This window comes from Bos taurus, chromosome 14, assembly GCF_002263795.3.
Source record: "Bos taurus isolate L1 Dominette 01449 registration number 42190680 breed Hereford chromosome 14, ARS-UCD2.0, whole genome shotgun sequence".
In the NCBI taxonomy this organism is placed as follows: Eukaryota; Metazoa; Chordata; class Mammalia; order Artiodactyla; family Bovidae; genus Bos; species Bos taurus.
The window spans coordinates 43,039,134-43,055,222 of NC_037341.1; the positions used below are offsets into that span (position 1 = coordinate 43,039,134).

Sequence of the window (16,089 nt, forward strand, 5' to 3'; positions counted from 1 at the left end):
TTTCTTTCTGTTCACTAGATCTAGGACTTGACCTTCTATGTTGGAAAATATGCTAGCCTAATTCTATCCTCATGGTGCTCCCATGCTGGGATTCTAACAAGTGTTCCCCAGGGTCTGAGCAGTGCACTAGGGAGTAACTGAAGCCACAGGACAAAAATATAAAGGCAGAAGAGATACCAGTTCAGCAGTCCTGGTCAACTTAAAGCGCTGTTCATAACAAGTGCAAATATATTACAAAGCATCACATAACATTTACGTACAATTTGAGAGATAAAGCACAAGACTTTGTGGAACTTTCTGGAAACACCTCAGTGGGATGCTCTAAGCCATATCCAGGACAATCCTGAGAGATGCATGCTCTCTCTCCTCTGCCACTAGAGAACTGAAGGGAAGGTTTGAAAAGCACTAGCATAGTCCGCAGAGTCCCATGAACATGTTTTTCGTTTCCTATTTGGTTAGAGAATCTTGGAGGTGGAAAAAAAAAAATTACAGAACATCTGAACCCCCCCGTCATCTTACAAATGAGAAAAGAAGGGCCCCCAGAGGTGAAGGTGGTGCTCAAGTTCCCACCACAGTGCTTCCTCCTCCCCCAGCCAATGCGGATGTGCCTGATGACGGCTTAGAGGATTTCAGTTGCTGAGAGAAAAGTCATAGGCGTAGAGGGACCACAGAAGTACTCACGCTGCGTCTCATATATGCAGAGGAAATGCATGTGTTTTTTTTGCTCTGCATTTGATTTGATTTGGTCCCACTGGCTAGTTTGTGAGAAAACAATAACAAAATCTCTGTCTTGAGCTTTAATCCAATGCAATACACTTAGTTCCTTAGGTGATGCTCAGCCTCTGCCTTTATACTTCTCCTTCCCCGATCCTCTCCAGAAGGCTAGGTGCTCCAGGCAGCCCAGTGACCTCATGGAGGTCTGGTGACTGGGTCTGAGGACTGACCTGCTGCTCTCTGGACCAGCTGCAGACTGGCTCTTCTGAACTCCTCCGGGAATCTTTGGCTTGAGCGGTTCCTGATTGTTCAGCTGGTGTCTGTTGCTAGCATCCTGCCACTGATAAACTCGCAGTCTCTTCTTTGTCAGCCCATTCAGGGCAGGGGGCCCCTCCCCGCTGACTTGGCCTCCCCCATGGCTTTCCTCAGTGACTGGCCCCTCTGAGTTTCTGCCCATCCTCCATCTGGCCCTCTGGCTCCCACAGGCCCTGGCCCCACCCTATCTCTGCTGTAAGGCCACTGCATTTGCCCACAGCGGGCCCTGTGTGGACGCCCTCACGCCCAACATCCAGGTCATGTGCAGGCCACAGGCAGCTCCAGGAGGTGCTGAAGACCCTCTCTCCATCTGGACACACTGCTCTATTGGTTCTGTTTCTCTGGAGAACCCTAACTAAAACAGAGCAGCCCGCCAGGTTCCTCTGTCCATGGAATTCTCCAGGCAAGAATACTGGAATGGGTAACCATTCCCTTCTCCAGAAGATCTTCCTGACCCAGGGATCAAACCCAGGTCTCTGGCCTTGCAGGCAGATTTTTTTTTACCATGTGAGCCGCTAGGGAAGCCCCCCTAAAGAAGCCTCCTAAATTCTTACTTGATCTGTATAAGCAGAGCAGTTTTAGGTCAAGTAAGCAAGTCTAACCTGAATCATAAAAACAGAGGGTCATAGCCCTTTAATCAGCTCTAAGACTTGAGCCAGTACACAGACCCAGAACCCCTTGAATGAAGGAGAGGCCAGTCCTGTTAAGAAAGGAGCCCCATAAGTCTGACAGATGTTGCTCCAGAGCCTCTCACGCCAGTCAGCCATGGTCAACCCATTGCCATCAATGGCAAGCCCTTAGATGGTGTCTCCTTAGAGGTAAGGGACCTGGAAACCAAGAAGTGATTGCTCATCCAATCCTTAAAGCTACGTTAACAGACTGGAGTTGTTTGCAGACAAATTTCCGAAGACAGCAGAAAACTTTTGTGCTCTGGGTACTAGTTATAAAGGTTCCTGATTTCACAGAATAATTCCAGGATTTATGTGTCAAGGTGGCGACTTCACATGCCATAATGGCACTGGTGGCAAGTCCATCCATGGGGAGAAATTTAATGATAAGAATTTCGTCCTGGACATATGAGTCCTGGCATCTTGTCCATGGCGACATAAACGGCTCCCAGTTTTTCGTTTGCCCTGCCAGGACTGAATGGTCGGATGGCAAGCACGTGATCTTTGACAAGGTGAAAGACAGCATGAATGTTGTGAAAGCCATGGAGTGTTTTGATCCAGGAATGGCAAGACCAACAAGAAAATCACCATTGCAGACCGTGGACAAAGCTAATAAATTTCACTTGTGTTTTATCTTAATCGCCAGACCACTCCTTCTGTAGCTCAGGAGAGCACACCTTCACCCCCATCTGCTTGAAATATCCTACGGTCTTTGTGCTCCCACTGCAGTTCTTTGGGTTCCATATTTTCTTTGGGTTCCAGCTGGATTGCAAAGTTTATGATTATGAAATAAAAACTTAACAAAAAAAGAAAGCAAGGACTCCAGTGCACTGCTAAAAGGTGTACTGTTAATCTTTCTCCCAGTCTTCCCCAAAGGAACCTACAGTTTTATCAGGGCTACTATGCATTAGGAAAAGGAAGTAATCAGAACTTGTAGGATCTAGACACTGGCTCTGAACTGACACTAATTTCAAGAGATCCAAAATGTTACTGTGGTCCACCAGTCAGAATATGAGCTTATGAAAGTCAGGTGATTGACTGAGTGTTAGCTCAGGTCTGTCTCACAGCAGGCCCAGTGGGTCCTGAACGTATCCTCGGTTATTTCCTGAGTTCTGGAATGCATAACTGGAATAGATATACTTATATGCTAGCAGAATTCTCACATTGGTTCCCTGATCTGTGAGCTTTAATAGTGGGAAATGCCAAGTGGAAGCCACTAAGACTGCCTCTACCTAAGAAAATAGTAAGCTGAAAGCAGTGCCACATTACTAGAGAGACTGTAGAAATTAGTGCCACCATCAAGGACTTGAACGATAAGAGGGTAATAATTTCCACCACAATCCCATCTCCCTCACCTATTTGACAAAAACTGAAGATAAACAGGTCTTGGGCAGTACCAGTTGATTATCGTAAAGTTAGCCAGCTGATGACTCCAATTGCAGCTGCTGTAAGAGATGTGGTTTCACTGCTTGTGCTAATTAACACATCCCCTGGTAGCTAGTGGCTTCTCTGGCAACTCAGATGGTAACTATTGATCTAGCAAATGCTTTTTCCTCCATTCCTGTCCATAAGGCCCACCAAAAGCAATTTGCTTTCATCTGCCAAGGTATCAATATACCTTCACTGTCCCTCTTCAGGGTCCTATCAACTCTCCTGCCCTAAGCCATAATCTAATTCACAGGGACCCCTCTTCCTCAAGATACACACTGGCTCATGGTATTGATGAAATTATGCTGATGGGACCTAGTGAGCAAGAAGTAGCAACTACTTTAAGACTTGTGAGTAAGACATTTATGTGTCAGAGGGTAAGAAACAAATTAGACAAAAGTTCAAGGGCCTTCCGCGGCAGTGAAATTCTTAAGGGTCTAATGGTATAGCTTATCTATTCTAAGGCGAAGGATAGGTGGTTGCATCTGATCCCTCCTACAACCAGAAAACAGGCACAATGTCTTGTGGGGCTCTTTGGATTTTTGGAGGCAACAATATTCCCCTCATCTGAGTGTGTTATTCCAGCCCACTTATCAAATGACCCCAAAATATTTTAGTTTTGAATGGGGCCCAGATGCCTCTACAAAAGGCCCAGGCCACTGTGCCAGCTGCCCTGCCACTAAGACCACATGAACTGGCAGATCCAATGGTCTCCTACTGACATTTCAGGTAGGAGGCTCTTTGGGGCCCTACAGGTGAATGTTGGCGCAGTTCCTTAGGATTTTCGAGCCAATCCCTGCCATCCTCTGCAGATAACTGCTCTCCTTTTGATGAATAGATCTCAGCCAGCTGTATTGGGCCTTCAGAGAGACTCAGTGCTTAACCACGGACCAAGTTACCAGGCAACCTGAGCTGCCCATTGTGAACTGAGGGTTATCTGACCCATTAAGCCATCAAGCTGGGCATGCACAGCAGCACTCCAGCACCAAATGGAAGTGGTGTATATGTGATAGAGCCAAGCAGTCCCGTACACAGTGAAAGTGCCTTTCGAAGACTCAGTTATAGCACCAGCTAGGTGGCAGTAACTTGTAGGTGAGGTTCTCCAGAAGACTGTGTGCGCTCAGAATCAGCATCTGATATATTAGATGTCCCATAGCCAGGATGCAAGGGTCCAGGAATCAAGGGGTGGAAATGGGCGTAGCACCACTCATTCTTACTGCTAATGACCCACTGGCCAAATGTTTGCTTCCTGTTCCCATGGCCTTAGGCTCTGATGGCCTGTAGATATTCATTCTAAAGGGAAGAATGCTTCCACCAGGGGATACAATGATGATTTTATTGAACTGGAAGTTAATACTGCCGCCCCATCACTTTGGGCTTTTTGTGCCTCTGAACCAGGCAAAGAAGGGAGTCAGTGTGCTGGTTGGTGTGACTGATCCTAGCCACCAAGAGGAAAGGGGATTACTACTCTACAATGGAGGTGGGGAAGAGTATGTTAGGAACAGAGAAGATCCCCTGGGAATTCTCTTAGTGATTAAGGTCAATGGAAAACTACAACAGCCAAATCCAGGCAAGACTACCACTGGCCCAGAACCATTGAGAATGAAGGTTTGGGTCACTCCACCTTCAAAGAACCATGACCAACTGAGGTGCTTGCTGAAGGTAAAAAGAATACAGAATGAATAGTAGAAGTGACCAATTTCAAAATGAGAACTGTAATTTTCATGAGTATTTGCTCCTTGTTTTGTTATGAATATGTACATATACGTTTGAGGTTTTCTTCTCTCTTTTATCCCATTATCTTGAAACATAAGATGTATTGACTTTATATCATAGTATTTAAGTAGTGTTAACTTTACTTCGTGGTATTTAAGTTACAGGATATCAAGAAGAATAAACATCACTCAAGGACTTCTGATGAGGAGGTTAGTGTGTAAGTAACAGCCCTTGATCACAGAAAGGGTGAGAGAGATGTCTCTTAAAATCACTCCATCATTTGAAATTTGGAGTAGAAGTTGTCCAATGAGTAGCTTGATAGACCCAGGGCCCACCTCAAACAGGCGGTAGAAGGGCCTCTAGCAGAGTAGATATGCGTCTGACACCCCAACACCAGCCTCTGTGACTTTACAGGCTGTGATTAATGTCTGAGACTCTCCCTTGGCCTCACACTAAAGGAGTCACTTTCCTTTGAGAAGATGAAGGAGCTTCAATTATGAGCTTGCCTTCAGCAAACACATTAAGCTGAAGACCAGAGGCCCTTGCCCATTTCTCCCCTGAATTATATATACCCTAGAAACGTTGTACGACCTCAAGAGGGAGGAATTGAGAACCCTAAATCAATAACTGAAACTGGAGACGTGTCCAACTAGGGCTAACCGTTGCCTATTTATATTCATTTAGTCATAAAAATAAATGTGACATTTCTTGAGTCTTAGGGTCATGGAGTAATTTGTATCTATTACATTTATATGAGAAATTTCACAAAGTCATAGAAATAAATCGTAATTAGTTATACAATTGACGGTTAACTTTATTGTTATTATTGAATCACTATACTTGCACTGAATCTTTCTGAGATAGGTTTAAGTTCTATGTCTAATGGCAGTGCTAGGAGTACAAGGACCATGAAGACACTCAGTCTTGATGATGGCTTAGTCTACACTTGTAACTGTGGCAGCATTCCATAATTCTCACGTGGAGAAGTTCTACCTTCTGATGTCATTTTGTCTTCTCACTCCACTTCTTCTCCCTCTTTTTAAAAGAATTTACCCAACATTTATTGTTAGATTTCTGTGTGCTGGATTTTGAAGAAAACAAGAAAATAGAAAATCCATGTTCTTGAGGACCTTATAGACCAGAGGCATACAAGAAAAAGAACAAAGAATGCGATTTGTCAGGATATCACAATGGGCCAGAAAAGCAACCTGTGGCTCAGCCTTTTGTCTCCATTTTTCAAAATGAGGAGAATAATATTTTCCAGCCAACAAAATCATGAAACAAACTGGATGAATGTTCCAAAAGCAGAAAGTAAGTTAGTGACTCACATCACAGAACGACTATATCCTAATTAATGCAAGACTGCTCCGTGCTGGAAATCAGGCAGAATGATTTGGCAGTGACTCTTAAAAAACAAGTGCTGACATCATTGTCAATTTCAATTACCAGGGACTCAAGTTTCCACAGTGGTTAACAGCACTGTGCTCACAAACCTTTCATTGTGGAATTTAGGATCCTTGAACATCATCACAGGTGTGGTTTAAAAGAAGTCACCTGACACATATATACAATGGAACATTACTCAGATATTAAAAAGAATGGAATAATGCCATTTGCAGCAATATGAATTGACCTGCTGCTGCTGCTGCTAAGTCGCTTCAGTCCTGTCCAACTCTGCGCGACCCCATAGATGGCAGCCCACTAGGCTTCCCTGTCCCTGGGATTTTCCAGGCAGGAATACTGGAGTGGTTTGCCATTTCCTTCTTCAATGCATGAAAGTGAAAAGTTAAAGTGAAGTCACTCAGTAGTGCCCAACTCATAGCGACCCCATGGACTGCAGCCTACCTGCTGCTGCTGCTAAGTCACCTCAGTCGTGTCCGACTCTGTGCGACCCCATAGACGGCAGCCCACCAGGCTCCCCTGTCCCTGGGATTCTCCAGGCAAGAACACTGGAACGGGTTGCCATTTCCTTCTCCAATGCATGAAAGTGAAAAGTCAAAGTGAAGTCGCTCAGTTGTGTCCGACTCTTAGCAACCCCATGGACTGCAGCCTAACAGGCTTCTCTGTCCACGGGATTTTCCAGGCAAGAGTACTGGAATGGGGTGCCATTGCAGCCTACCTAGAGAGTATTGAACTGAGTGAAGTTAAGTCAGAGAAAGAGAAATATGATATGACATCCCTTATATGTAGAATGATACAAATGAATCATTCTGAAATGAATCAAATGAACGAATGAATACAAATAAATCAAAAAGAAATGATACAAATGAACTTACAAAACAGCAAGAGATTCACAGACTTGGAGAATGAACTTATGGTTACCACAGGGGAAGGATGGGGGTAGGGATAATTAGGCAGTTTGGGATGGACATACACACACTGCTGTATTTATTTTTTTTCTATTTATCACTTTAATTATATAAACTCCAACAATATATATCTCAAAAATTATTCTAAATTAAACTACAATTCAAAGCACATTCTAAAAGTTTATTATTTTTTTTTTCTTTACAATATTGTATTGGTTCTGCCACACATCCATATGAATCTGCCAAGGGTATACACATGTTCCCCATCCTGAACCCCCCTCCCACGTCCCTCCCTGTACCATCCCTCTGGGTCATCCCAATGCACCAGCCCCAAGCATCCTGTATAGAACCTGGACTGGCGATTCATTTCATATATGATATTATACATGTTTCAATGCCATTCTCCCAAATCATCCCCCCCTCTCCCTCTCCCACAGAGTCCAAAAGACTGTTCTATACATCAGTGTCTCTTTTGCTGTCTCGCATACAGGGTTATCATTACCATCTTTCTAAATTCCATGTATGTGTGTTAGTATACTGTATTGGTGTTTTTCTTTCTGGCTTACTTCACTCTGTATAATAGGCTGCAGTTTCATCCACTTCATTAGAACTGATTCAAATGTACTCTTTTTAATGGCTGAGTGATACTCCATTGTGTATATGTACCACAGCTTTCTTATCCATTTATCTGCTGATGGACATCTAGGTTGCTTCCATGTTCTGGCTATTATAAACAGTGCTGCGATGAACATTGGGGTACACGTGTCTCTTTCAGTTCTGGTTTCCTCTGTGTGTATGCCCAGCAGTGGGATTGCTGGGTCATAAGGCAGTTCTGTTCCAGTTTTTTAAGGAATCTCCACACTGTTCTCCATAGTGACTGTACTAGTTTGCATTCGCACCAACAGTGTAAGAGGGTTCCCTTTTCTCCATACCCTCTCCAGCATTTATTGCTTGTAGACTTTTGGATCACAGCCATTCTGACTGGCCACACTGCTGTATTTAAAATGGATAACCAACAAGGACCTACTGTAACTCTGCTCGATGTTATGTGGCAGCCTGGATGGGAAGGGAGTTTGGGGGAGAATGGATACATGTATATATATATTGGCTGAGTCCCTTTGCTCTTCACCTGAAACTATCACAACATTGTTAATTAACTATACCCCAATACAAAATAAAGTTTTTCTTTCTTTTTTTTTTTTAATAAAAGAAGTCAACTGTTAGCCCTCCCACGGCATCACCATGCTCAGAATAGGAGGCAAGATTCTAGATTCCTAACCTTACTTCCCGGAGAAGGCGATGGCACCCCACTCCAGTACTCTTGCCTGGAAAATCCCATGGACGGAGGAGACTGGTAGGCTGCAGTCCATGGGGTCGATAAGAGTTGGACATGACTGAGCGACTTCATTTTCACTTTTCACTTTCATGCATTGGAGATGGAAATGGCAACCCACTCCAGTGTTCTTGCCTGGAGAATCCCAGGGACAGGGGAGCCTGGTGGGCTGCCGTCCATGGCGTCGCACAGAGTTGGACACGACTGAAGCGACTTAGCAGCAGCAGCAGCAACCTTACTTCCTATGCCCCCACCTCTAGCCTTCTTCCAGGGCGAAGAGCAAGGACCTACTCATCCTGATGGGAAAAAAGAGGAGATATCCTATAATGCTCTTCTTTTGATTACAAGCGGGATGGCCCAGTGGATCTCAGACTTGTATTTCTCATCCCAATTATTATGTTTTCAAGAGACCTGAGAGGCCTAGTGTCTGAAAGTTGTCACCCAAGGAATATGGACCTGTTTAACTGCAAAATCTCACATCTTTGACTTTTGTGACACTTGCTTATTTAGTAATAAACAAGATTATTATTTAATCTTGGATTGAGTGATTGTAATGAATGACTGTTTCAATTACACAGCTAAACTCCCTGTACAGTCCATAGAAATTTTACGTACAAAACAGAGAAACAGAGAGAGGAATACAGCCTGAATGTTAATTTCCTAAAAGAAAAAAGAAAAAAGGGAAATCAAGTAAGAAATTAATAAAATATTTTTATGTATAAATATTTTCATTTTTATAGTGTGGCACTAGTTTTTATAACCCTCTTTCAATGTGCTTGCTTTAATGCCTTTTATTTGGGAAGTTCAATAGTTAAATGCATCTTTAAAAAACCCAGATTTCTCTGAAATGTATACATCATTGGCAAATGGATTTTGGACACATTATCTAGTATAAACTCTTTCATTTGAAAGATCAAAAATACTGTTAAAACAATGTTGAATTATTTGTTTGAATTAACCTGAACAATGAAGAACCATAGGCAGAAGAAAAAAGATGAGGCACAGTTTTCTAGCATCCAAATGCTTATTCTTGCTCAAAATTTCAGCTCACGGCACAGACCACGGTAGGTAATTGAGAGCAAAACATCCAACTGCTAAGCAGAAAACCTTGGAGGTGGATTTTCAAAATGCATCCTAAGTTGACTAAAGCCCAGAATGTCTTGAAATTTCAGAAGTGACAATAAAATCTAGGTCCTATTAAAAATTATATGTGGTGACTTCAGCTGAATCAAAATTATACAAAGCACCAGCCTAGTAATTAAAACTGTTTAAAATTTTAAATTGTACAAATAACATGTCCAAGTGTTGCCGTTAGACTATAATAGCACTATGCCATCTTCATTTTTCTTTTTCCTCTTGAGTTGAGACCCATTAACAAATTGGATTGGGATATTTGTGGGTCTGTGCTTTCATCTGGACAAGATGTTGGGATTAAACCAGAAGTCAGTGCAGACACAAAACCAGGAGAGAGAGGACAAGCAGAAGTAGCAAAGGCACCGCTGCCAAGTCCCGTCAATAAAGTCTGGGTGGTGGGCGGGTGATCGCTGAGTGCGGCCCCTCTCCTGCTCTGCAGGCTCCCTTCCCAGTGGACAGTCAGGCCAGCTGTCTAGGCGGCAGGACTAGCCCTCCTCTCCAAAGCCCAGACCTGTGGGAAAATCTTCATTGGCTAGTAATTGATTCCACCCTGCCAGCTCCATTACCCGAGGCTCCAGTCAAACTGGCAGCAAGCTGGGGAAGGCAGTCCACTGAAGGGGTGAGGGGGCGGGAGCAAAGGCCATCAGATCCCCCCCTGCAATTAACACTAATCTGAAAATTGGCCTCTGACAGCAAAGCCCAGCACCTGACAGCTAATTACTTATGTCAGGCTGATGTGCACTTCACACGGAAAGGTTATTTATCAGAGACGGGCCGGTGTTCCTCCTCCCCCACGTTTTTTTCTGTTTGTCTTAGTTGCAAACAGTGGGGAATTGTTCCTGGTTGCTTAGATCCTGGAAACCCTGGAAGTTCTTATACTTCATTTAACTGACAGGTTCCTAAATATCCTTTCTAAGACCTGGCCCATGTGTGTTGTGCTGCCCACCTGGACTGGAGACCAGAGAAAGACGGAGATATCCCAGAGGGTGGGCCTCATCTCCTTTTATAAATGGAGCCAAAGTGATGGAGACGTGGGAAATCTAAATCATCAACATAGATGCAATAAGAAATTCAAGACGGGCAAACCAACTTTGTACATCTCATTTTCAAAAAGCGGATCTGATGTATGGATACCAAGGGGGAAAGGGGTGGAGGTGAGAGTAATTGGGAGATTGGGATAGACACATAAGCCCTATTGATACTATGTATTAATATAAAGTAGACAACTGATGGGAGCATAGTGAACAGCATAGGAACTCTACTTAATGTACTGCGGTGATCTGAATCGGAGGGAAATCCAAAGAGGTGGGGGCATAGGTACATGTATGGTTGACTCATTTTGCTATGCAGTAGAAGCTAACACAACATTTTAAAGCAACTATATACTTCAATAAAAATTAATTAATAAAAGAAAAAAAATGGAACAAACAGCCAGTCCCCACAGAGAAGATGCATCAAGGCCTTACTCTACAAATGGAATCAAAAGCATGCTGTCTTAAGTTATTTAAAAATATTTTCTCTAATCTTCATATATCTGTAGAGTAAGTGTCTAGGTGACCCACTCAGATATACTATCTTTAAGTTGGTGATTTGACCTGCCTTGAGAATAATGAAAGTGGTTATCAGTGGGGAAGAGGAGTTTATATAAGACGTTCCCTTTCTACTGTGACCTTTCAGTCAACAAATATTTTCTGAGCATATATTTAATATGCTAGTCATTGTGCTCTGTCCCGGGCACATGAGATAGATACTTTTCTCCCTCTTAGGATGGGTTCGAGAGTGACACAGACAAGTAAGGAAATTATAATACAGTGTAGCATTATACAGTTTGACGATGGTGAAATACAAAATTTGGAAAGACTTAAACCAGAATCTGGGTGTTCTGGTTGCTCAGCAGTAAAGAACCTACCTGCAATGCCGGAGTTGCAGATTTGTTCCCTGGTTCAAGAAGACCCCCTGGAAGAGGAAATAGCAACCTACTCAGGTATTGTTGCCTGAAAAATCTCATGGACAAAGGAGCCTAGCGGGCTACAGTCCATAGGGTCGCAAAAGAGTCAGACACGACTTAGAGACTAAACAACCGACAAAACCAGGATCTAAACTAAATTTATATGGTACATAAAATGGTCTCTAAGCTGAACTATGAATAAACAGGAGTCAGGCAGGCAAAGGAGGGAGTGCATAGCAGTGGAGAATAGAAAAGACAAAGGAAATATCACATACACAAAACCTGACATGAGAGAGAATTCAGCAGCGTTGGAGCCTAGAGAAGACATGACCCAGATGAGGCTGATATTTGAGGCTCGTGGTGAATTTGTCTGAAGGTTTTCCAAGTAGAAATTATAAGGCTTCTGGTTTAGTGGACATTTCATGATCCATCCTTTCTCTCCTCTCTCATCCAACTCGATCTGACTTTATATATCCAACTCCTGGACCAGGCCACGCCAGGGAAATCCAGTCCCTTCAGGTTACTGGGTAAGTATTAGAGCAAGAGGGAGCTTCCCAGGTGGTGCTAGTGGTAAAGAATCTGCCTACAATACAGGAGATCTGGGTTCAATTCCTGGGTTGGGAAGATCCCCTGGAGGAGGAAATGGCAACCCACTCCAGTATTCTTGCCTGGTAAATCCCATGGACAGAGGAACATGGCAAACTATAGTCCACAGGGTCACAAAGAGCTGGACATGACTGAGCAAGCCTAAGCATGAGAAAGCAAGCATCAGGGGACCTGGGATAATAGATAACTGCAATTTTTTGTTCATCAGCTACCTATCTTACCAGTGGGCCTCCCTCTCCCTCATCACATGTGAGTCTAGGTTTTCATAAGGATTAATTTATTTATCTAACAAATGATAACTGCATCTCTATGCCAGTGATGGGAGGCACCAAGGATACTGAAGTGAACCAGGCAGGCATGGCCTCTGTCTTTGAAAAGCTAGTATATATTCTAAGGAGTAGATAGATGTGAAACAGTTAAATAAATCATCAAAAATGTCCTGTGTGGTCCGTGCACTAAAAAATTAAGAAATACATTATTGGGACTTCCCTGGTGGTCCATTGGCTAAGATTCTACTCACTCCCAATGCCCCCAAAGCAGGAGGCCCAGGTTCAATCCCTGCTTGGGGAACTAGATCCCACCTGCCACAACTAAAAATGTGCATGCTGAAACGAAAGATCCTACATGCCACAGCTAAAACCTGGTGCAGCCAAATGCATATATATATATTTTAAAGTACAGTATCTAAAATCACCATCTGTATGAGACTGTTTTGAAAGCTGTACATAATAACTAAAATGAAAGAGACTGTCATTAAGATATCCCAATATGAAGTCAAAGGCTTCTCTGGTGGCTCAGTGGTAAAGAATGCACCTGCCAATGCAGGAGACGTGAGTTCGATCCCTGGATTGGGAAGATCCCCTGGAGAAAGGCATGGCAACCCACTCCAGTATCCTTACCTGGTAAATCCCATGGACAGAGGAGACTGCCAGGCTTCAGTCCGTGGGGTCGCAAAAGAGTTGGACGTGACTTAGTGACTAAACAACAGCAACAACAATGTGAAGTAATAGATGAAAAGACAGAAGAAAGAAAGGTGTATGAGTTGAGATCTTGGCATGTGTCTGGTACTGGGCTATCACCACACTGTGCGTTATGTGTACTGTTTCACTGGTTTCTCATAACAAGAATGCGTGCGTGCATGCTAAGTCACGTCAGTCGTGTCTGACCCTTTGCAACGCTATGGACAGTAGCCCCCCAGGCTCCTCTGTCCATGCAAGAATACTGGAGTGGCCTGCCATGCCCTTCTTCAGGGGATCTTCCCAACCAGGGATTGAACCTGCGGCTCCTGCATTGCAGGTGGATTCTTTACCATTGAGCCACCTGGGAAGCCCCCATAACAAGCCTATGACAGTGTTACCATTTCCCTGATTTTGCCAGTGAAGTTACCAAGATGCTGAGTTAAAGACCTACTCAAGGCCATCCAGTTAGTAAAGGAGGGAATGGTAAAGTTTGGGCCCCCATTCCGACCCACCAAGAATGCAACCTTGTCAGCACCTCAGCAGATTTCATTCTTTAGGACCAAAGAATTCGCTCCCACCAAGACTAGGGTCACATTATGCAGCCAGAACAAACCTGACTGGAACATTCTGCAACTCCTGGAGACCACCTTTTCCCTTAGTTGAAGTGTCAGCTTGTATCATCCTGAGAGATTATTTATACCTTCTTAGGCATGAGACCCTTTTCATAAGACTGGTAGATGTTGTGTGCATGCTTGTGTGCTTAGTCGCTCAGTCAGGTCCAACTCTTTGCAACCCATGGACTGTAGCCCGCCAGTCTCCTCTGTCCATGGGATTATCCAGGCAAGAATACTGGAGTGGGTTGTCGTGCCCTCCTCCAGGGGATCTTCCTGACCCGGGGATCGAACTCATGTCTCCTGCACTGGATTCTTTACCACTGATCCACCTGGGAACACAAATGTAATTTCTATCCCAATCTTTCTACCACTCAGCCCTTTAATAAGTGTGCTACTGACTGTAGAAAAACTCATCAAGCGTGTGCTTTTGAAAGGTAGAGAAATAGAAATCAAAAGCAGAAAGGTGGGGCTATTCATTGTTTCTGAAAACAGAAAAGCAGAGGACTAGACCTAAAAAAAACAAAGACATTGCAAACAGATGTAACACCACACAAGCATTTGTCATACCCCCTCAGTAGAGTTCAGACGGGCCCCCAATGGCAGAATTATTACTGTACAGCCATTACACCTGGTTAATACTTAGGGAGCATTGCAGTTTTCACAGTCACAACCAAAATAACTCTGCTTTAAATAAGTAATGAACCAATCCAGCTCAAACACAAAAACCTGGTGAAAGGGAGCAACCTCACACTCTGCCTTATGCCCCCTAGCCCCCTAGGAGTTTTCTCAGGACACAGAGTCCACAGCTCCAACCCAAGTGACCCCTGAGCTGGAGCTCTTGTCAAGACAATGTCAGCAGCAGCTTCTGGAAACCACAGGCACTGTGATCTCTGTCCATAACAGGTCGTTATGTTTGGGCTTCCTAATCACCCACTTGGAGGACAGAAAGAGAACACTAGCCAGAGTTACCAGGCTGTGGCCTGCCCTTGGCCCCTGCTCCTGCTTGGAGCCCAACCCACCCCTCCACCCCACCGCCCACACACCCCGGCACCATGCAGGCTGTTTTTTAGGCACTGCAATGGAAACAGTCAGTCTCCTGGCCCCAAGCGAGGTCTCTGTTTCACAGCTCCTGCTCGCTTGTAGGAAATCCAAGCCTGTGACACATTCATATCCACTTGGGTTTCCTAATGCTTCTTTGGTCAGTGTTGAAGATTGCTTATGGGGCTTCCCAGGTGGTGCTAGTGGTAAAGAACCCTTCAGCCAATGCAGGAGACTTAAGAGACTCAGGTTGGATCCTTGGCTTGGGAAAATCCTCTGGAGAAGAAAATGGCAACCCACTATAGTATGTTTGCATGGAGAATCCCATAGACAGTAGAGCCTGGCAGGTTATGGTCCTTAGGGTCTCAAAGAGTCAGACACAACTGAAGCAACTTAGCAAGCAAGCGAAGATGCTTAAGTCTTATTGCAGTCCTATTTTGCCCTAATCTATCTTTTAAAATATCTTTATGGTTTTCAGTCAAACAAAACAGAACCAAAACACCTCTGTTACCAAGAGTGAGCATGATATTTTTTTTAAGCTTTGGTTTGATTTTATGAAATGATCCCATGCTGATATGCTTATAAATGGTGAGATAGTATGGTTTCCAATTAAAGAGCCTATAGCAACTGTCTTGTAAATAAAGAATTTATGTTTGATCTTCTCAAAAGTGCTTATTTTTTGTGAGATATAGTGCCTGACCCTAGCTTTGCTCTAAGCATGGCATTGCTTGCAAGCCAGCCCATGGAAGGGCCAAGGATGAGAATGCCAACATGCCCCCTGGCTTCCTACTGCCACCACCAACTTCCATCCCCTCCGACTTACCACTGACCACATATCACAAAACCATATGTATACCCAGGACCCCAAAATATTTCTGCATGAGGCGTTCCCCATATGGCCCTCTGGATTGCTGGAAATGGGCCATTACTCTCAAATCTTCCGAAGTCCATAGACAACATCAGGGTGTGCCTCCAAGCCGAGTGACACCTGCTGTCTGCCTGTCTGGATGGGTGGAAGCCTGCTGTGAGATGGCTGGCATTGTGGAAGACCCCTGGAGAACTCCCTTAACCAAATGCTGGGCAGGTGGGCACCAAGGCTGCTGCTCCAGGGGCTGACTTGGAACAGTACATTCAAAATCATCATCATCCAAAAAAAAAAAAAGTATTTTGGCAGCCTCAAATATGAACTCTCATCAAGTTTAATAGAGAATTATTATAGAGACAGGCTTACTTCAATTCTCATTTGGCCATACTCTGATCTCTTTGGGGTCTATTTGGTACTCACTGACAACATGTATATTGTTTCC

At 44.0% G+C, this 16,089-nt stretch overlaps 1 pseudogene; it reads left to right on the forward strand.

Annotated features, from left to right (window-relative positions):
* Nucleotides 1–911: 911 nt before the first annotated feature.
* Nucleotides 912–2,375, forward strand: LOC100847158 (peptidyl-prolyl cis-trans isomerase A-like; annotated as a pseudogene).
* The last annotated feature ends 13,714 nt before the right edge of the window (nucleotides 2,376–16,089 follow it).